General features: G+C 42.5%; 1 pseudogene; it reads right to left on the bottom strand.

Annotated features, from left to right (window-relative positions):
• LOC139376890 (dihydropyrimidine dehydrogenase [NADP(+)]-like) overlaps positions 1 to 23224 on the bottom strand; it is a 192698-nt pseudogene extending 169474 nt beyond the window's left edge.
• Positions 23225 to 23426: the final 202 nt, after the last annotated feature.

Here is a 23426-nt window from a genome sequence, read left to right as displayed (position 1 = left end):
AAACAGGATTTGAAAGGCCCCTGTTGTAGCTGACCACTAGGTTGCCTGTAGCTTTGCAAGGGTCAATCTCAGACTCCTCCCACTCCTTATAGGAGTTGTCTCCTCTGCCCAGAGAAGATCAGCTCTGGTTCCTACTGTAGAGTTAAGAGACTAACCCCATCTGACTTTAAGCCTATGTGACAAGGTGTTCTCAGTCTTACTCCTTGTCCCTGGATCTGGTCTGAAGCTACACTACTCAGGGTCTGGTGTCCATGGCCTCAGGAGGTAGAGTGTAAAAAAGTCACAACAACGTGACATACCAAGGTGTTAGTCTGTGCTGAAAGAGTGGCTAGCACCCTTCTGAACTCCTGCCAGAAAACAGGAGACCCAGGGCACTCTGGCGTCCCACTGTCTTAACCAACCTCGCCATTCAGTTGGATCACCGTTCTCCCCAGGCGGATGATTGGCTACAAAAGCCTCAGAAAGGTCATCAGAAGTGTGGAGAAAGTGGCATCAGTAGCACCATCAGAGGCATTGTGGATGAACCCTCTCTGACCTTAACACTGATGCCAGCCAGGAGGGCACATGGAGGGCATGGGGGACACATTTACCCAGCAGGTGGCAGATGGTAAGGGGTGACATAGACACAATCCTTCTGAATCTGCTGGAGCACCATCCAGGCCAAAGAGCGATGGAGGTGTCACAGAGAGGGAGTTGGGTTCACCACCATCAAGCTGTTAGTATAGCCCTCTGACCCTTTTCACATTGCATTGCTACTGTTCTGTTTTGTTTTCTATAGGAACTCAAGGATTCAGTGCCTGTCACTCAATTCAATTAGTCATATGTGACCTAGAGGCACCAGCTGTGAGGAGCATTACATTATATTCTCATATAGCATTGGCTAGCATTGGTTGAGTTCAATCACTGATGCTGGAAGCCAGTATGAAATGTACAATACATTACACAATAAATGTTCTCTGTAATCCAATAGGTCCTGGCAAGAACATGTTTTACATAAAGACCTTCTGTAGGATTAGCAAAGACAATAATTTCCCAAACCATGACCAAGCCAATACATGGGCTTCAAATAAAACAATCTGTTCTGCCAACCGAACGCTATCCAAAAGCTCTCACTTGCAGAGTGCAGAAGTGTTTCTGTGATGTAAAAAAACTGCAGAAGAAAGTACTCTTTCTTTGATCTCTGAGATGGGCCCGGTTTGCCAAGCCATTTGTTAAACAGAAAGATTCACTGCTATGTGTGTCAATGTGTCAGTTTAGTGCACACAAATCTGGCAACTGTTGATTTAGAATTCCTGCGAGCGTGTCAATCTTTTCCTAAATAAAACAAAGCACTCTGGAAGAGCATCGCTCTGTCTGTTTATTTTCACGCTTCCCGTCAGAAGGCAACGAGTTGCAGCGTGTTGTATACCACCAAAATATCTGCTGACCATGCAGGTAGTTTACAAAGAAATACAAGTCATTTCCAAAGAATATGCTCAAATATTTATGCATTGTGGGAAAGCAATAAACATAACAACAATACACGTTGACTATCAAACACCCCTTTAATATCTAAGATATAAGATATATCTCTAAGATATAAAGAGAAACAGGATTTATTTTTATTTTTACACAGGTCAGGCTGCTGAGGAGCACAGAACCCACAGGGCTGGACATATTCAGGTTGAAGTGTGTAGAGAAATGCAACATCTCTGTAAAACGCCTCCAATAACACCAAGCTGAAAAAGCATAAAGCAAGCTGAAGGTGTCTGTGACCATGTCACAAAACTTTGGGTTGTCAGCTCAGGAAGAGGATAGTGAAATAACTTCAGACCTCTCAGGCTGATGAAGCATTTCTACTCTCTGAAGCACCCCATTTCTCTCAGAGCTCTCATTCCAACAGACCGGTGGCCCCGACTCAGTTAAACACACGCACACGTTCTTTAACACACACCCACCACTAAAACGATACCCAGTAGCTACTTAGTGACGTGTGAACACTACCCAAGTGTTCTTTAAAAAGATACAATTAAAAACGATTTTGCTGCCGGTGTGCAGCTATATCAATGCAAATGAAAATGCCCTGCCGGACTAATTATCGCAGAATAATTAAAGATACGGAGAGTTGGAGAGGGAGAGATGGAGAGATGGAGAGGGAGAGAGGAGACCAGATGATGGAGTAAACAAGGGTCTGTGTGCAGCCTCCAGGAGATGATTATGTTTCAAAAGGTCAGGGCTGATACACAAACCAATCAGAGGAGAGAGAGAGAGAAAGAGAGAGAAAGAGGGGGGTGGCATGCCTAAGTACTCTGGTCCCCCATTGCTTTACCCTTGGCCAGATCTGAACCTCAGTTTGCGGATCTTCCGTGGCATTTGTGTGGTGGCCATGGCCATTGAATTCCTTATCATGTGCTACTTGTTTTTCTGCTCTGTAGATTGGAACACATCCCAAATAATTTTTTGTATTTATGAGATTAAAAAAAGGATAAATGGAACATTGAGAAGAATAAAGGAACTATTCCAACGCCAGCCCAGCTTAACTGCTTTTTTAGCTATCTGAATAACACTTTCAACCTAACTTGGATTGTGGCAGAACCCAGATCATGTACCGACCAGCCAACTATCACAGTCATAGGAGGCTGGTGAGGGGAGGACGGCTCATAGTAATGGCTGGAATGGAGTGAATGGAATGCTATCGAACACGTGGAAACCATGTGTTTGATATGTTTGTTTCCATTCCATTTATTCTGTTTCAGCCATTACTATGAGCCTGTCCTTCCCAATTAAGGTGCCACCAGCCGCCTGTGATCTCAGTGCAGTCCAACTGATCATCCATTTTATGTAGGAATCCAATAGCCTTTTCACACTCCTGTGCCAAAACCGAGCTGAGCCAAGCCCGAGCTGTACTGGGCTGACCTGGTTGCACATCCACCATAGCTGCTGAAACCGGAATGGACAATGTGAAAATAAAATATCTAAGCCAGCACAGTACGGTTCAGCCAAGACCTTTAGTGTGAACCAGGCACATGGCTTGTAGACTATACAGTAGTGATAGATATCCAATACTATAGCAGATCATCTCTGGCCTCCTCACCCGCTGGTTGGAGAGAGATGACGAGCTCATTTAGGGGCTGCAGAACTGCAGAGTACCACTGGCATGGAGCTGTCAGTGTGGTAGCAGTGGTGCGTGAAGCTCATCTAACTGTGGATCTCTGCAGCCGGCGTGCGTCGCCCAGTATTGTAGCTTCTTTTAGAGCGCTCTTCAACAAAGAGGCAAAGGTTTTTAGACATGGCAGAATCTTTAGGGGAAAATAGAGACCGTGTGGCGTGATGGTGGTGGGGCTTACAGCAGGTTTAGGCTGAGGTTTACGAGAGAATCAGAGTTAGGTGTAAATTCAGGTCATAATCTTAGAAAGTCGGAAATGGAGAGCATGTAGATTGATGGTGTGTTCTAGTTTAGGGTTGGGTTTAGACTGGGGTTAGGTTTAGGGGAGGAGCAGAGTTAGGTTTGAATTAAGGGCGGCAAGCTATGGTTGAGTGTTGCTGCAGTCATAGCACATTCACTGATTCATAATTCACTGATAGCCATTCATATTCGGAGGGTTCTCTAAATTCACACAGGCACACAAAAAAAAATACGTTTGGAGAATAGAGAATATAGATGTCAATCAATTTCAGTTTGTTGAAGAAAGAAACTAGGTTGAAGAGGCAGGAGTATTACATTGTGCTACTGTTGTAATGTTCTACCTACTATCACCACAAAGATAGCAAGCACAGCATTATAATTCTAGAATATCAGGTATCAGGTTAACACACCCTTGAGTAGGAGGAAGATGAGGACCAACAGACAAACAAACAGAAGTCATTAAGCTCAGGTCCGGGAAAAAAATAGACATCTGTTCATTTTGGGGGGTACGGTGCATTCGGAAGTATTCAGACCCCTTCACTTTTTCCACATTTTGTTACGTTACAGCCTTATTCTAAAATTGATTAAATAGTTTTTTTCCCTCATAAATGTACACACAAAACCCCATAATGAAAAAGCAAAAGAAAGTTTAAAAAACTGAAATATAACATTTACATATGTATTCAGACCCTTCACACAGTCCTTTGCAGTGATTATAGCCTCTAGTCTTCTTGGGTATGACATTACAATCTTGGCACACCGTTATTTGGGGATTTTCTCCCATTGTTCTCTGCAGATCTTTTCAACCCATGTCAGGTTAGATGGGTAGCGTCGCTGCACAGCTGCGATCGAGTCCCGGCTCTGGCTGGGCCACTCAAGGACATTCAAAGACTTGTCCTGAAGCCACTCCTGCATTGTCTTGGCTGTGTGCTTAGGGTTGTTGTCCTGTTGGAAGGTGAACCTTCGGCCCAGTCTGCTGTCCTGAGTGCTCTGAAGCAGGTTTTCATGAAGGATCTCTCTGTACTTTACTCTGTTCATCTTTCCCTCGATCCTGACTAGTCTCCCAGTCCCTGCCACTGAAAAACAGCATGATACTGCCACCAGCATGCTTCACCTTAGGGATAGTGCAAGGTTTCCTCTAGATGTGACGCTTGACATTCAGGCCAAAGAGTTCAATCTTGGTTTCATTAAACAAGAGAATCTTGTTTCTCATGGTCTGACAGTCTTTATGTGCCATTTGGCAAACTCCAAGAGTGGCTGAGGAGTGGCTTCTGTCTGGCCACTCAACCATAAAGGTGGAGTTCTACAGAGAGGGTTGCCCTTCTGGAAGGTTCTCCCATCGCCACAGAGGAACTCTGGAGCACTATCAGAGTGACCATCGGGTTCTTGATCACCTCCCTGACCAAGGCCCTTCTCCCCTGACTGCTCAGTTTGGCCGGGAGGCCAGCTCTAGGAAGAGTCTTGGTGGTTCCAAACTACTTCCATTTAAGGATGATGGAGGCCATTGTGTTCTAGGGGACTTTCAATGCTGCAGAAATGTTTTGGTACCCTTCCCCAGATCTGTGCCTTGACACAATCTTGTCTCGGAGCTCTAAGGACAATTCCTTCGACCTCATGGCTTGGTTTTTGCTCTGAAATGCACTGTCAACTGTGGGACCTTATATAGACAGGTGTGTGCCTTTCTAAATCATGTCCAATCAATTGGATTGACCACAGGTGGACTCCAATCAAGTTGTAGAAACATCTCAAGGATGATCAACGGAAAAAGGATGCACCTGATCTCAATTTCCGAGTCTCATAGCAAAGGGTCTGAATACTTATGTAAATAAGGTATTTCTGTTTTTTATTTTTAATACATTTACAAAAAAATCTAAAAACTTGTTTTTCGCTTTGTTATTATGGGGTTTTATGTGTAGACTGATGAGGGAAAATAGTAATTTAATCTATTTTAGAGTAGGGCTGTAATGTAAGAGAATGTGAATGTGGAAAAAGTCAAGGGGTCTGAATACTTTCTGAATGCACTGTAAAATAACTTTCAAACCATTACCACCAGCTAGGCCATAGTGTACTACAGGCAGACAGGAGATTATTGCATTGTTTGAACACTTTCAGGTGTTTTCATTCCCTCTCTCCTTTCTTTCTTTTCTTTCTTTGTCCAAAATGGGTCTGAAGAGAAGCAGAGAAGCAGCGTGGCGATGTGAAAGCAGGGTAATTGTGTCTTGGATGGAATAAGAGAGGCCTGCTGAGTGAAGAGTGGGGGGATGTGGCACTCCCTGCTCAATCCAAGCCATCTCCAAAAACCCTGAGTACAGATTGCCTCTGAAATGGATTTCTCTGACAGACAGGTCTTTGAGGTGTGGATGATCTATCTGGTGTATGATTTAAATGTGGTGTGTTACACTTTGTCATTATCAAAGCCTGTGTGTTCGAACCTCTCTGGATTCTTCCATTTGCAATGTCTTGTTCAAGCTAGCTAGGCATAACTAACCTTTTTAAAATGACAACACATCTTAGTTGACAAATTAGGGTTCTGGTTCTACGACCAATAGTTGATGTGTAAACACACACAAAATACAGCCTGAGTCTTTATCTTTGCCTGGCCACTGCAGAGGGAATCCTGCCTTGCTAATCGAGAGGAATTGTCTATTGATTAAGGGGAGCTTAGTTGTGGAGAGGACATTATTCTCCTGGAGGAGAGAAGAGGACATTCAGAGTCAGACAATTAGAGGGGAATGGAATAATTGAAGAGTAAACATTGAAGTGTCCAGGGATCAGATTGAGCCGTACACTCCAAAGGCATTGCAATTAAGATTGAATAAATATCCTCTAATTTGTTTGGTGTTATAGAGATTTTTTTTTTAAAAGATGGACATGATTAACATGATAAAATCACATAAGCTGTCACATATTTCAAATGGTTTGTTTATTGTTTGTCATTTTGTTTTCAATCCATAAGATTTTACAGATTGTCTGGGTTTTCAACATGTCACAAAAAAAGATTCAATCAATGAATCAATTAACGAAAATGTCTGATTAGAAAATGATGTTCAAAATGTCATAAACTGAATGAACATACTGTCAAAAGCCCATTCGTACTGCAAAACACACTGCCTGACTAACAGTGCAGATACATAAGTAGTGCTGCTAAAGTAATGCTCCTTAAAAAACAGTTAGAAAAAAACAACTTCATTGAGTTAATTGTCTGACTGTCAGCTACAGGGCTCCCCTAGTGGTAGGATCCAATTATGCCAGCACAAATAGATTCATTAGAGGCTAGAGCAGACCTCTTTTTAGTCAAGCCTCAGATGATAGGAACATTAGATGCACAGCAGATTCAAGAGATGTCATTATAGGGACATTTTGAGAGCAACTTCAATTCTTCCATTTATTTAATTTGATATAATCTAATGCAACCAAAGATAAATTCTTTGGCCAATTTGATAAGAGTTGGTGAATGGCCAAAAATTCAACAGCATGATTCAGCAGAAACTGACTGTCACAATAACACTGTAATGCAGACCTCATTGATTTCCACCAGTGTAAGCTAAGAGAGGGACATTTCCCCACATCATTCAAGCACAATGACTCTTCTCGATGTGTAAATCGTTTTGGATGAAAACGAATTGGAGAATGAGTCGGGGAATGATTTTACTGGGCTTGTAGAATTGATCTTCAGAGGGAGGGTCTGCATGGCTCTAGGATGTGGAATAATGACATGTGCCAGGACAGTTTCTCTGCATTTTGTTGATATTTACTCTGTGATCACAAACAACGAGCTCTCTGTGATGGAGTTACAGGGTTGTATTGATACACAGCACTGAGGTAGAATTGAAATATTTTTTGTTCAAATTCAGTTGCTCTCACATAGTTTCTCCTTCTCCCAATATATTCTCTTTTACTCTCAATAATGTATCCACAGACAACATGGTCATCTTGACATCTCTGGGAAGTAGCTCTTAGGCCAGAAACTGTGTTCCCACAAAATCTATATGTATACAAGCTAAATGTTGCTTATTTGTAGGACCAAAGCAAATCTCCATTACTGCACCAGGCAAGGCAGCAGTACAAAATACAACTCCCTAAAGTGAAAATGAGCCTGTTTCACCCTGAAGCCTAAATTAATTAATTGCAGAAAATATGAAGTAATCAGACTGGTAGAGTCGACACAACAGAAAACACAACATTCAGTAGAATGGGTAATCAAATCATATTACAGTAATTACAACAATACGATATAGCCTACTGCGAAAAAACATATTGGGAGAGGTAACTGTAAAAGCGTAATAACCTCTCTCTCTCGCGCTCTCTGTCTTTCTGTCTTTGCTGCTAGTGTCCACGGGGTTTGGGCAGAGCTGAAAGCCCAGTAAAGTAATTAGGCTATGTTAATCTTTCTAATTGTTTAATACATGGTCCTGGATATGGAAACCAGACAGTCATCCTGGCTCTACTTTGGCTCATGCAGCGGGACGTTAGCTCCTTTAGCTCCTCCAAGTCAGTGTCGAGAGGACTCTCCTCAACTACGCGTATTCTTAAGCAATAACAACGTGATCCGTATTATCCACCCAAGAATACCCGTCACCGAAGAGAGTCACAGAGAAGGAGGGGGTAGGAAGAGAAGAGTCATTGGGGACAGTAGCAGGGGAACTCAGAGGTCCTCAATAGTAGTGTGAGCCTGAGTGATGTCATGTTCTCTATGAGTTGAGTGATTGATTGAAGATGGCATGCTGCCCGGGGATGGGGCAGGTGGGCCCCTCCATGTCAGATGTGTTCTGCAAACAGAAATGAAGACACTGTGCATTTGTGAACTGGTGCTGAGATGGGAGAGGTGTGTGTGTTTGTATGTGTGTGTGGATGTGAGTATGCATGTGCACGCACATTTACGTGTCTGTATGTATGTATGTGTGTGTGTGTGTGTGTGTGTGTGTGTGTGTGTGTGTGTGTGTGTGTGTGTGTGTGTGTGTGTGTGTGTGTGTGTGTGTGTGTGTGTGTGTAGGAAGAGGGAACTAGAAAGTTGGTGTCTCGTTAGTGGAGCGCTTACCTGCAGGCACCAATCAGGCCTTTCCTCCGAATTCCCTTCATTCCATTGCATTCTACTGTGGGCTATCCGCTTTTCCTGATGCAAATTCAGGCATAATGAGCACCCTGAAACAAAAAGAAAATACTAGTTAGATAAAAAAACACATGAATAATCAAATAAGTAAATAAACTGGATAAATGAGAGTGGGTTTGCTATGGAAACCATGGCCTTCCAAGCCCACCTTTAACATCACGATTTCCAGCTTCTTTCATAGTCAACTGTGCTCTAGCCCCACAACATTCAAGTACACACACACACATGCACACGCACAGATACACACACACACACGCAGACACACACACACATGCGAACAAACGCACACACACTCACGCAGACACACACACACACACACACACATGTACACACACTCACACACACACACACAAACAAACGCACACACACACGCATATTGCACAAAAGACAGTCATAGAGGGAAAATCCATTAGCAGCGGGAGGCAAAATACAGATGGTTTGAAAAAAAGGGAGTAAAAAGCGAAGGCCCTGCATTGAAGGCTGTCAGGAACAGGAACAATGACTGTTATTAGAGCTCTCATTTTCTGTGTGTGTGTGTGTGTGTGTGTGTGTGTGTGTGTGTGTGTGTGTATGCGTGTGTGTGTTTTACAATTTACCGTGTGAATGGAATTCACTCAGTCTATGTCTGCTCCTATGATTTGACAGTGCACAGCATGTTTTTATGGATTTAATAAAAATGTTCTGTTTTTGACAAGGATCATTACTGTTACTGATCATTACTGGGTGGATGTTTTTTCCTTGATCAAAGGGATGCATTTTATGGTATTGTTATATGTTTGCCACATTGTATTGGAGAATGGTAGTATGATCATGCACCTCTTGTCTCTGTTGAAAAAAGAGAGAAAGAGTTGGCAATTTTAACATTTATGATTGAATAAATAATAATATTATATTTAAGTATGTTCTGGAAAAAAATCCTTACCATTATGTGTAAAACTAAACCACAGGACATGGTTGTGGGAGAGTGAACTTAACTGACTAAAACACCATATTAACACTATTTCATATTACCTTACCTGTGATTCTGACCAGTCCATACAAACACACAAAAAATCACTCAAATAATTATTTAAAGTGAAAAGAAATCTGCAGCTTTAAAATTAAAAACATTAAAGATCTTTCCCATTAAGTCATTTGGCAATTGTGCTGTATAAATAAATACAAATGTCTATTGATCATTAGGTTCTTCTACCTAAGAGCAGCAATAGCTAATAAAACTCTGTCCTATGCTCCATTGAACACAGAAGCACAGAAACACTGCAAATATAGAAGCCACCTTCCACAGAGACAGCATTAAAAACCTGAGATAGCGACAGATGCCCCATCAAACTGTCACACAGGCCATCTAATGCAATTAACCCTTTTTGGTCATCTTGCTCAAACAACCCAAAAGCGAACCTATAAGGGAACTGAGTGGGCTCTATCTACTCAAGCATAACATTGATTCACATAATTCACCTAACACTGAAGAAGCTATATTACTAACACAGACCTATACTGCTCTCTGACTTGTCCTACTCCAGTGCAGTGTTCACACAAGGGTTGATGGCTTCCAACCACAGCCTTTCTAGTGAGACAACACAGAGAAACTGAAAGCAGAAAGAGGAGAAGCAGATTTCAGCATCACCTCTGCTCCGCTGCAGCCTCACTAGCTAAGTAGAGGAGAAAAGGCTATAATGACCCGCCTAATGCCCAAACGCATATTTAATTTCAGAATGTTTGAAAACCTAGAAGGGTTAGGGTCAGGGTTAAGGGTTATGATCAGTTTAAGATTTTTTGCTAATCGATTTAAGTGTCAACTGTGTCCTTATAGTCTCTCCCAGCCATCGACATCTCTACCAGGGCACAGCAGGGACATAGTGAAGACAGAGAGAAGACAGAGTAAAGATAGAGATAATGTTGAGAGAAGGCAGAAGACAGAGTAAAGATAGAGAGAATGTTGAGAGAAGGCAGAAGACAGAGAGAAGACAGAGAGAAGACAGAGAGAAGACAGAGTAAAGATAGATAGAATGTTGAGAGAAGGCAGAAGACAGAGAGAAGACAGAGAGAAGACAGAGTAAAGATAGAGAGAATGTGGAGAGAAGGCAGAAGACAGAGAGAAGACAGAGTAAAGATAGAGAGAATGTGGAGAGAAGACAGAAGACAGAGAGAAGGCAGAGAGAAGACAGAATTCCAATACAACAGAACAGACAACCTGGATTACGACTCAGGGACTATTCTATGATATATTTCTTGGGCATCATATTTTACGTATTAAATGCAACCCTAATAAAGAACCCAAAGACAGCTAGGGGGATACTAGAAAGAGAGAGATAAAAAGAAAGAGGTGCCACAAAAAGATGGAAAATGGAGAGATAATGACAGAGAGGGAAGAAAAATACATAAAAGGAGAGCTGTCAATTCAGAGATCTCTGTCTTTCTCCAGATCTTTTTAACTGCACCTGTCCGGTGTATGTGACAACAAAACAAAAAATAAATAAAACATTGAATCATTCTCACACACACACACACACACACACACACACACACACACACACACACACACACACACACACACACACACACACACACACACACACACACACACACACACACACACACAGACATGACAGAAGCTCCATGACAGGTTGCTTCACCCGTCAAGCAGTGATTGCCATTTAATTGCAGAATGAAGAATCCCATGAATATGTTAATGGGGAGCCACCATAGAAATCCAGCAAACAGGACCCCGACAACGACAAGATTACACACATCAGCATTATGGATACATCATGCTTCACTCTGACAGAAATATATCAAAAATAAAATAAATCCCCTTAAAAGGATTTATCATAGAATTCCGACAAAGGGAATACAAGGGAAAGTCAGGGGGGAATCTGGCTGAATCCCCCGTCAGCTGAAGTAGGCTTACCGTTTAATTCCTGTTCCTCCTGAGAGAGAGATTCCCTCCCACTGTGCACAAAGCCGAGGAGTCAGTCGTCTGACGTTCGCCTCGCCTGCGAGGACAAGACTGTGATCGTTAAGGCTGCAGCTGCTGCCGACACTGCCATGCTGTCCCGGTCAATGCTTGATTAATGTGGGTTACTGTGCTTAGTGAGAGCAGAGAGGACTGAGGTGAGAGCACAAGGAAAATAGTGCTGCTACTGCCGTCGCCGGTGCAGTGAAACAGCCTTTACCCCCCCCCCCCTCCCCCCCTCCTCCGTATACCTTCACCCTCAGCCTCTGTTCTGGACGCCACAGCCCCAAAGTACCAAAGACTCACAGAGTCTTTCAGTCAAACAGTCAGTAAGCCAACCGACCAGCCAGCCAGCCAGTTCTTCCAGTCCTGGAGATGCATTCTTCCAGGTGATAGAGAATGCAGGCACAGCTCACTCGTTGAGAGAAAAAAAAAGTAAAAAAGGAAGATAGGAAAGCCACTGATCGGAGCCCGTTGTTGTACTCGCCAAGGCAAAGAAACTCACGGGCGGATGGAGAGGGACTGAGAGACTGAAGGAGAGTCAGCGAGAGAGGAGGAGAGCAGGAGAGAGAGAGCAGGAGAGCAAGAGAGAGAGAGCAATAAAACGTCCAACCATAGGGCTTCTAGGAGCAGAGGACTGTCATTTGTTCTGAGGAGAAGAGAGGGAGAGAGAGAGAGAGAGAGAGAGAGAGAGAGGGAGAGTGAGAGGGGAAAAGGAGGAGGAGTGGGGAAGAGAGTACTTAGATTTGAGCAGCACCGCAGTGAGTGTTGAATCGGTGGCATCTAATGGTGTATTAATTGAGGGAGATCTGACGTGTCCGCCTTGCAGTTTTGCATTGATGACATCCCATCAGGGAGACCAAGGCGCTCTGGAGACCAGGGCTAATACACAACCCAGGGGAGTGGCTACATGTCCACGGCAGGCACGTACACAGATAGGCCTCTGGGGGTGCCTGAGCACCTGCCTATTTGCCCTTTCAGATTGGTAGCATTTTTGAAATTCATATATTTTATTTTGAGCTCCTGTTCAGTAAAGAATTGTCCATCAACAACTACCTTGTTTCTTATTTTGGACAATTGGACAATTCCTCCTCCCCCACTCCTCTGCCCCCAAGTGAGTGCTGCACAAGCAGAAGGTACCACGTCTAGCGATATTATAAGTAGTGGCTACTGGCTACTTTTTGAGTTGCATGTTGTCTCTCCTAATCAGGGACAGTGAAGGGTTCAATTGGACTGTTTTTAGTAGGCCTACAAAGCAGATATTAGCAGCAGAACTCTAATCACAGGTAAAGACTAGTTACATTGTTACAGCATAGCTGACAGTTACATAATTTACATTCGCTTTGATCAGCTGATAGCCCTCCCCTTTCCCCCTTTCTGTAAGCAGTAGGCTAGGTAGCTCGGGAGGTTCACTTTCAGCATCTCCCCCTCCAAAGATTTGTGCAAGGCCCTGGTCAACAGTATTGGTGGACTGAAGGCAAATAGATCGATGTGATACCTCATTCAACAGCAACTGAGAGTAACCCATCTTTGAAGTGATGCAGAGTGTATGACGCTAAATACTCTGAGCTTGAAATTGTGTGAAACTCAAGGACCTTGGACCGGATCCGAGTCCATTCAATCCGTCCTGTGCGTGGTTGGAGTAAAAACAAACAACAAAAAAAATGTCAGTGAAAAAAACGATCTCAGTCGACATTTTAAATGACTGAAACCAAATGGAAAATGTTCAGAAATGATAGTGGACGTACATTTATGCTCTCTTCATTCTGCACAGTTTGCTAACAGTCATTGAAATAGATAGTCAGAGAGCATCGGAAATTTCAAAAGCGAAGAACTATTTTTTAGGTTCCTCGGTGAAGACCGAATGCGCCAGCAGGGAAAATTAGCTTGACACCCCTGATATATCGAGACTTGTGAGAGCAGGGAAACGTGTGGCAAGGCGGCATTTGCCACAGCACCTTTGATTTAGTTTAATAAAATATTTTGGCGTAAAGTGTTTAAAACAGGTTCAAAGTGCTGTTTTTTAAACTGATTTGCCTCATGATTTGTCAACTCATGGACACTTTCTCTGTCCTTCACATCGGCATGCTGCTGCAGGCTCTTTGCATGTCTTGACCAATCAGATTCACGGAAATCACAGGTTGAGCTGGCCGGGCACAAAGCATAAAGCTCAAGGCAACCTCTCCACTTTCATCCGGTATTTATTTAGCAAGCTTGGTAACACATCACTCCTGACAGACACAAGTAAAAATGTAGCAGCCTATACACTTAACATTAGCCATCTGACATGCTGCATTGCATGGAAACAATACTATTGTTCAGTCTGATCAACTTTAGGCTAATAACAGCAGCTGCATAGCCTAGCCTACCATGCGCCCTGTCTGTCTGGCCAGGGTAAAGGAAGCGGTAACATTGTGTTTTTATAGCCCATTTGTTTTGTGAGAAAATATGAATGGGATCAAAGTTGAATGGGATCAAAGTTGGGTTCTATTCAAACTTGGGCCGACTAGGCTACCTGGACTTTGGCAATCCAAAATTATTAACTGGAATTAATCAATAAACACAATAGCTGACATAGACTGGGAGTTAAAGAGATTATCCGGTACTTTTGTATAGTTTTTTTCCAGTAGTTCTGAAAGTAGCACTCACGAGCCAAAAGTAGTCCTCGGAAATTGCATACTACGTCACAAAAGTGCAGATATGTGCACCACTTCATTGCTCTCTCTCTTTCTGCTGTGACCACTAAGCTGTTGGGCCCTGCAACCTCATTGGATAACGCTGAACACTCAAATGCGAGTAGCCGTAGGTCATTGGCTAGAACTTGAATTGCTAAGGGGCTGGCCCACGTGGGTGGAAATGTAGGGAAAATGGCACAGCAAAGCTTCAAGAAAACATATGCTTTCAAACTTTTGTGGATAATTGAGATAATTGAGATAATTGAGACAGTAATTCTACTTATAGATACATTGACACATCAAGCCCAAAACGGGAGGTTTAAAAAAGACCTAGTAGTCACCAAACTTCTGGAGCTTTAATTTGTATCAGGCCTACAGTTGCATAGGGCAGGACTACACCATGCCAACCTGCATAAAGCAAGCTCAGCCCTCTGAGTTATATTGTCCAAATGTTGATTTCTTTGTGTATGTCAGAGGAGGCTGGTGGGAGGAGGACGGGACATTTTTAATGGCTGGAATGGATGCAGTGGAATGGAGTCAAATACGTTGTTTCCATGTGTTTGATGTGTTTGGTGTTTCTATTCCATTCCAGCCGTTACAATGACCCCATCCTCCTATAGCCCCTCCCACAAGCCTCCTCTAGTGTATAGGAAACACCCCTAGTCCTTCATTAAAATGTAATTCATATGAACAAGTACAGGGTTGCTGCAGTTTGAGGCCAGGATTTTTTTTAAACCATGTGACCTGATTAGAAAAACTCTGGTCCCACCATAGCCCATATTAAACCTTTTCACGTCATAGCATATAAGGTCTGGAGTTTTACCTTGTTAGGTTACCAGATCAGGAGTTTTTTTGGTGCCACACCACTCTGGGAACTGTCACCTTGTGTGAGAGTCAAGTTGACATTCACCTAAGATATGAGGGATATTAAGGGAACATGTAATTACTAGTAGAAAGCTGTGATATAATTTATGTTGGGTGGATGTGAAGACATTGTCCTTTCAAAAGTAATTTGAACTCCATTCGGTGAGAGTGACTTTCAAAGGCTGATATTCTCTCTCATTCCAGTTTGAAATAATTCAAAACTGGAGGTTCATTGTTCGATGTAAGATTGTTAATGTAAAGAAGTGCTCCCTGTATCAAATGTACATACAGTATAGGCTACAAACCATTTGTATTAATATATGAAACCCTTTACATTTACAATGGCTCCATGTTAACTGCAAGAATGTCTTGCATTTCTCTTGATTTGATTTGACGTACAGTTGAACTCCCAATATCCACCACAAAGCAAGCAAAAATGATTCAAACACCTTGCGGCCCAAAGGAGATAGATTACCTTGACTAAAGTGGCTCCTGATCATATTACAAAACTTATTTTTATTGTTATTGGTACACTTCTACTGCTGCAATATTTCCATGTACTCTACAGTGATATTTCAAGAGTCACATCTTTACACATAAAATAGTTATTGTTTGAATAAATCATTGAAATATTGAATAAAGCTTTACTAAACCCATATCTCTGGGGAGGTCGGGAGAGACATGAGCAAATAAATGTCAAAGGCTTGTGCTCTCGCTTTATATGGAATACTCTTTCTTACTTTTTGGTTAAATTCTTATAAAAAAAAGACATTGCTTGTAATCTGATAGAGGCAGATCGTTGCACCAAAGCAGTGTTTTAAATCTGACAATTTCCATGATAAATAGTAAATAATAAAACAAACGTAGTGGTGGCGATCAGAGAAGACAAAAAGGAAATAAACTTGTTTCCTGTTGGGTGGAAATCTACTGACCCCTATTGGTCGCTTCCATAGGTACTTCCTCCTCATTAGAATATAATTGATTGGGGAACTAAGACATTGTAATGATGACCATATGAAAGACAATGTAAAATTGATTTCATTTACTTTCACCCCAATAAAGTTACATATTTGTACATCTTATAATTTATATAGCACAGTAAAGCACTCCATTATGAATTAAGAATGGCCAGCCACCAAACACTCACCACATACGCTGCTGCTACTGTCTATTATCTATCCTGTTGCCTAATCACTTTACACCTACCTATATGTACTGTAAGTAGCTACCTCAGTTACCTCGTACCCCTGCACATCGACTCGATACCGGTACTCCCTGTATATAGCCATGTTATTACCTCGTACCCCTGCACATCGACTTGATACTGGTACTCCCTGTATATAGCCATGTTATTACCTCGTAACCCTGCACATCGACTCGATACTGGTACTCCCTGTATATAGCCATGTTATTTTTACTCTTTATTTGTATTCATTATTCACTGTGTATATTCCATTACTCAAGGCACTATTTCCATGTTTTATCTTATCTTTATTAACTCTGCATTGTTGGAATTGGACCCGCAAGTAAGCATTTCCTAGTCTACACCTGTTGTCTACAAAATATGTGACAAATAACATTTTATTTTATTAAGAAGTAGTGGTTTGTAGCCTTGCCACAATAATAAAACACAAATTATACTGACTACAGCTGACCATAGCTGACTACAGCTGACCATAGCTGACTACAGCTGACTACAGCTGACCATAGCTGACTACAGCTGACCATAGCTGACTACGGCGGACTACCGATGACTAAAGGAGGATGGTTAATGATACTACTAGTGTAGGGTAGCCTAGTGGTTAGAGCATTGGACTAGTAACTGAAAGTTTGCAATTTCAAATCCCCGAGCTGAGAAGGTACAAAATCTGTCATTCTGCCCCTGAACTGGCAGTTAACCCACTGTTCCTAGGCTGTCATTGAAAATAAGAATTTGTTCTTAACTGACTTGCATAGTTAAATAAAGGTATAAAAACAAACATTTCTGACAGAATTATAGGGAAAATGGCTGAGGTATACAATAAACTCTCTCTCACCCCCACTCCCCTTTCTCTCTCTTCCTCTCTATCGCACCCCCCCCCCCCCCCCCCCCCCCCCCACCCCACCCCCCCCCCACCCACCCTCTAGCTGAGCTGACACAGTGGGTGTGGAGAGGAGGTCCTGGAAATGGCCCAACCTGTCAGATTAAAGGGAGTTGGAAGGGAACGGGAAGCTTTTCCACATCCCTTTTCCCTTTTCATTGCCCAGCAATACATGCTAATGATGCTCTCTCTCATGCAAATCACCAGATAGTTTGGAGAGGGGCATGTGGCTGCTGCCGCTGGGACAGCTCTGTTTTTGTATAGTCTAACAGAGCAATGGGGATTGGTTGACATGAGGGAGCAAATTAAACACACGAGTTGAATCGTAAACACTCACACACATGCATGTACGCACACACACACACACGCACACATCATACACACGCATACGCACGAGCACATGCATACACTCACAAACACACACGGAAAACACAAACAGAAACCTAACAGAGAATCAGGCCTTGAATACACTGAGAATGTTCTGTTTGATATCGTGCTAAAACAAAGTAAGAACATTCTCAAATAAAGCAGTCACCAATTCTCAGAGAAAGTGTCACTGCCTTTGTCACCAATGCTGTTCTTTGTCTATAATGTAGCTGTTTTTATCAGGAGTCTCCTGCTTTTTTCCATTAGCATTTTTTTGTTGCCAAAACACCAAAGAAATACACCAAAGTTGGTCTCAGGGAACTTCATCATGTGAATGGTTTTAGGCCATATGTTGTGGAACTGTATCTGTATCTCTTGGCCCTTACTTAAAGAAGCCCTCTCGAACGTCTGTATAATTTCAGCCAGTAGTTTTAAAAGTGATGCTCATTAACCAAAACGGGTCCCCGTTTTTTGTATACTACATCATCCACTTGTGTACTATGTCATCCATTCCGTGTAATACAGTGCCTTGCGAAAGTATTCGGCCCCCTTGAACTTTGTGACCTTTTGCCACATTTCAGGCTTCAAACATAAAGATATACAACTGTATTTTTTTGTGAAGAATCAACAACAAGTGGGACACAATCATGAAGTGGAACAACATTTATTGGATATTTCAAACTTTGTTAACAAATCAAAAACTGAAAAATTGGGCGTGCAAAATTATTCAGCCCCTTTACTTTCAGTGCAGCAAACTCTCTCCAGCAGTTCAGTGAGGATCTCTGAATGATCCAATGTTGACCTAAATGACTAATGATGATAAATACAATCCACCTGTGTGTAATCAAGTCTCCGTATAAATGCACCTGCACTGTGATAGTCTCAGAGGTCCGTTAAAAGCGCAGAGAGCATCATGAAGAACAAGGAACACACCAGGCAGGTCCGAGATACTGTTGTGAAGAAGTTTAAAGCCGGATTTGGATACAAAAAGATTTCCCAAGCTTTAAACATCCCAAGGAGCACTGTGCAAGCGATAATATTGAAATGGAAGGAGTATCAGACCACTGCAAATCTACCAAGACCTGGCCGTCCCTCTAAACTTTCAGCTCATACAAGGAGAAGACTGATCAGAGATGCAGCCAAGAGGCCCATGATCACTCTGGATGAACTGCAGAGATCTACAGCTGAGGTGGGAGACTCTGTCCATAGGACAACAATCAGTCGTATATTGCACAAATCTGGCCTTTATGGAAGAGTGGCAAGAAGAAAGCCATTTCTTAAAGATATCCATAAAAAGTGTTGTTTAAAGTTTGCCACAAGCCACCTGGGAGACACACCAAACATGTGGAAGAAGGTGCTCTGGTCAGATGAAACCAAAATTGAACTTTTTGGCAACAATGCCAAACGTTATGTTTGGCGTAAAAGCAACACAGCTCATCACCCTGAGCACACCATCCCCACTGTCAAACATGGTGGTGGCAGCATCATGGTTTGGGCCTGCTTTTCTTCAGCAGGGACAGGGAAGATGGTTAAAATTGATGGGAAGATGGATGGAGCCAAATACAGGACCATTCTGGAAGAAAACCTGATGGAGTCTGCAAAATACCTGAGACTGGGACGGAGATTTGTCTTCCAACAAGACAATGATCCAAAACATAAAGCAAAATCTACAATGGAATGGTTCAAAAATAAACATATCCAGGTGTTAGAAGGGCCAAGTCAAAGTCCAGACCTGAATCCAATCGAGAATCTGTGGAAAGAACTGAAAACTGCTGTTCACAAATGCTCTCCATCCAACCTCACTGAGCTCGAGCTGTTTTGCAAGGAGGAATGGGAAAACATTTCAGTCTGGCGCTACAAAGTATTAACTTAAGGGGGCTGAATAATTTTGCACACCCAATTTTTCAGTTTTTGATTTGTTAAAAAAGTTTGAAATATCCAATAAATGTCGTTCCACTTCATGATTGTGTCCCACTTGTTGTTGATTCTTCACAAAAAAATACAGTTTTATATCTTTATGTTTGAAGCCTGAAATGTGGCAAAAGGTCGCAAAGTTCAAGGGGGCCGAATACTTTCGCAAGGCACTGTATGTTACGAATCCAATTCGTGCAATATGTTTAAGAATGTGCTGGGCTTAAGATCCCAGAATGCATATTTAACCTCTATGGGCCATTCCTTACGGTACGTTTTGGTCCTACACTGTCGTGGTGCAGAGACCTGATGCTTATTAACATGCATTCAGGAGGTACCTAGCCTTTATTAACCTCCGATCAAGTCCTTCAGTGACAAGAAGTAGATCTGAAAGACTGTAAAAGACTGTAAAATCTGATCAATACATACACCACCGGTCAAACATTTTAGAACACCTACTCATTCAAGGGTTTTTCTTCATTTTGACTATTTCTACATTGTAGAATAATAGTGAAGAGATCAAAACTATGAAATAACACATATGGAATCATTTAGTAACCAAAAAAATGTTTAACAAATCAAAATATATTTGAGATTTGAGATTCTTCAAATAGCCACTTTTTGCCTTGATGACAGCTTTGCACACTTTTGGCATTCTCTCAACCAGCTTCACCTGGAATGCTTTTCCAACAGTCTTGAAGGAGTTCCCACATATGCTGAGCACTTGTTGGCTGTTTTCACTTCACTCATTCCAAACTATCTCAATTTGGTTGATTGTGGAGGCTATGTTATCTGATGCAGCACTTCATCACTCTCCTTGTTGGTCAAATAGACCTTCCACAGCCTGGAGGTGTGTTGGGTCATTGTCCGGTTTAAAAGAAAATGATAGTCTCACTAAGTGCAAACCAGATGGGATGGCTTATTGCTGCAGAATGCTGTGGTAGCCATGCTGGTTAAGTCTGCCTTGAATTCTAAATAAATCACAGACAGTGTCACCAGCAAAGCACCCCCACACCATAGCACATCCTCCGCCATGCTTTGTGGTGGGAAATACACATGTGGAGATCATCCGTTCACCCACACCGCATCTCACAAAGACACGGCGGTTGGAATCAAAAATCTCCAATTTGGACTCCAGACCAAAGGACAAATTTCCACCAGTCTAATGTCCATTGCTCATGTTTCTTGGCCGAAGCAAGTCTCTTCTTCTTATTGGTGTCTTTTAGTAGTGGTTTCTTTGCAGCAATTCGACCATGAAAGCCCTCTCTGAACAGTGGATGTTGAGATGTGTCTGTTACTTGAACTCTGTGAAGCATTTATTTGGGCTACAATTTATGAGTCTGGTAACTCTAATGAACTTATCCTCTGCATTCCTTCCATTCCTGTGGCGGTCCTCATGAGAGCCAATTTCATCATAGCGCTTTATGGTTTTTGCAACTGCACTTGAAGAAACTTTCAAAGTTCTTGAAATGTTCCATATGGACTGACCTTCATGTCTTAAAGTAATCAAGGACTGTCATTTCCCTTTACTTATTTGAGCTGTTCTTGCCATAATATGGACTTGGTCTTTTACCAAATGTGGCTATCTTCTGTTTATCCCCCTACCTTGTCACAACACAACTGATTGGCTCAAACACATTAAGAAGAAAGAAATTCCACAAATTAACTTTTAAGAAGGCACACCTGTTAATTGAAATGCAATTGACTACCTCATGAAGCTGGTTGAGAGAATGACAAGAGTGTGCAAAGCTGTCATCAAGGCAAAGGGTAGCTACTTGAAGACTCTCAAAAAATATACTTTTTTGGTTACTACATGATTCCATTTGTGTTATTTCATAGTTTTGATGTCTTCACCATTATTCCACAATGTAGAAAATAGTAAAAATAAAGAAAAACCGTTGAATGAGTATGTGTTCTAAAACTTTTGAGCAGTAGTGTACAGTCATGACTATTTCCTATCACACACACACTCACGTACAGAAACACACACAACACACACACATACACAACACACACTGTGAACACAGTATCATTTACTCTATATTCTAGTGTGGAGGTTTTTTCATCAAGCTGTCAATGGGGTTTAATATCTGAAATGTTTCTCTCAGGCAACATCCCATGAATTAACCTCCTTATCAATGTTGAAAGGGATTGAATAAAGACTTCAGTAGCACTCTCCACAGACCCACCTTACAATCCACACTTACAGTTCATTTGCATTGCATTGCAGCACAAACAGGCCTAGTCAAGCTGAAAGAGTGTGTGCCGATGTACCGAATAACATAAAAAAATATGAGCTCTTGATTGGGCATCACTTCAGCATGAGCTCCCCAGCGGCGAGGTGGCGATGCGCTAGCAGACAGTAGCTGATGGGCTGTTGACACTTTCTCATTATATCAAGCTCATGTCGCTTTCTGACCCTCGGCGCTCCAGCCCCACCACACTGGCATAGCCAGACATTTGTTGGTGGGTGGGCCTGTAGAAATGTGGATGCTCCAAAGCAGCTAACTTCCTGCAATGTTACACATTTTACCATGGGGCAGAGAAGAAAATGTGCAGTTTTCAAACAGTACAGTAGTATCTAACAATTCACAACAATACACAACTCTAAAAGAAAAACAATGGAATTAAGAAACATGTAAATATTAGGACGAGCAATGACGGAGTGGCATTAACTAAAATACAGTAGAATAGAATACAGTATATACATCTGAGATGAGTAAAGCAGTATGTGAACATTATTAAAGTGACTAGTGTTACATTATTAAAGTGGCCAGTGATTCCATGTCTATGTTTATAGGGCAGAAGCCTCGAAGGTGCAGGTTTGAGTAGCCGGCTAGTGATGGCTATTTAAAAGTCTGATGGCCTTAAGATAGAAGCTGTTTTTCAGTCTCTCGGTCCCAGCTTTGATGCACCTGTACTGACCTCACCTTCTGATAATAATTTAGTGAACAGGCCGTGGCTCAGGTGGCTGATGTCCTTGATGATCTTTTTGGCCTTCCTGTGACATCGGGTGCTGTAGGTGTCCTGGAGGGCAGGCAGTGTGCCCCCGGTGATGCGTTGGGTAGAACGCACCACCCTCTGGTGGCAGTCTGCCCAACGCATCACCGGGGGCACACTGCCTGTGAAGTGGAGGTGTTGTTTCCTACCTTCACCACCTGCGTGCGGCCCATCAGGGAGTCCACAACCCAGTTGCACAGGGCGGGGTTCAAACCCAGGGCCCAAAGCTTAATGATGAGCTTGGAGGGTACTATGGTGTTGAAGGCTGAGCTATAGTCAATGAACAGCATTCTGATGTAGGTATTCCTCTTGTCCAGATGGGATAGGGCAGTGTGCAGTGCGATGGCGATTGCATCGTCTATTGGTCTATTGGGGCATGTCTATCGTGTCGGGTAAGGTAGAGGTGATGTGATGTGATCCTTAACTAGCATCTCAAAGCACTTCATGATGACAGAAGTGAGTGCTACTGAATGAAAGACATTTAGTTATGTTACCTTTGCTTTCTTGGGTACAGGAACAATGGTGGACATCTTGAAGCAAGTGGAGACAGCAGACTGGGATAGGGAGGGATTAAATATGTCCGTAAACACTCCAGCCACCTGGTCTGCGCATGCTCTGAGGACGTGGTTAGGGATGCCGTCTGGGCCAGCAGTCTTGAGAGGGTTTAACACTCTTACATGTCTTACATGTCTTACTCACGTTGGCCACAAAGAACGAGAGGCCACAGTCCTTGGAAGTGGGCCGTGTCGGTGGCACAGTGTTTTCCTCAAAGCTTGTGAAGAAGGTGTTTAGTTTGTCTGGGAGCAAGATGTTGGTGTCCGCGATGTGGCTCGTTTTCCCTTTGTAATCCGTGATTATCTGTAGACCCTGCCACATATGTACATCTTGTGTCTGAGTCGTTGAATTGCGACTCCACTTTGTCTCTGTGCTGATGTTTTGCCTGTTTGATTGCCTTATGGCGGGAATAACAACAACTGTTTGTATTCGTCCATATTCCCAGTCACCTTGCCATGGTTAAATGCTGTGGTTCGCACTTTCAGTTTTGCCTGAATCTATCCACGGTTTCTGGTTTGGGTAG

The sequence above is a fragment of the Oncorhynchus clarkii genome, chromosome 20 (genome assembly GCF_045791955.1).
Source record: "Oncorhynchus clarkii lewisi isolate Uvic-CL-2024 chromosome 20, UVic_Ocla_1.0, whole genome shotgun sequence".
NCBI lineage: Eukaryota > Metazoa > Chordata > Actinopteri > Salmoniformes > Salmonidae > Oncorhynchus > Oncorhynchus clarkii.
This window is presented reverse-complemented; position numbering and strand designations above follow the sequence as displayed.